The sequence below is a fragment of the Lupinus angustifolius genome, chromosome LG19 (assembly GCF_001865875.1).
Source record: "Lupinus angustifolius cultivar Tanjil chromosome LG19, LupAngTanjil_v1.0, whole genome shotgun sequence".
Classification (NCBI taxonomy): Eukaryota; Viridiplantae; Streptophyta; class Magnoliopsida; order Fabales; family Fabaceae; genus Lupinus; species Lupinus angustifolius.
Genome location: NC_032027.1, coordinates 9,208,716 through 9,208,959, shown reverse-complemented (window position 1 = coordinate 9,208,959; position 244 = coordinate 9,208,716).

The following is a 244-nucleotide window of genomic DNA, read 5'->3' as shown; positions in this document are numbered from 1 at the left end:
TTGGTTCCAATTCCAACTTTGATTCTCATCAAACCTCAGATTCCTACAGATCATGAATTTCTGAGTGGTAGGATTGTACACTCTGTATGCTCCAGTTGTATGGTAACCCAGGAAGATCAATCTTTCTCCTCTATCCTCAAGCTTGCTTCTTTTTATCTCAGGTATAAGACCATAGCATAGTGATCCAAAGATTCTTAGATGACTTATGCTAGGTCTCTGCCCTGTCCAAGCCTCCTCAGGTGTC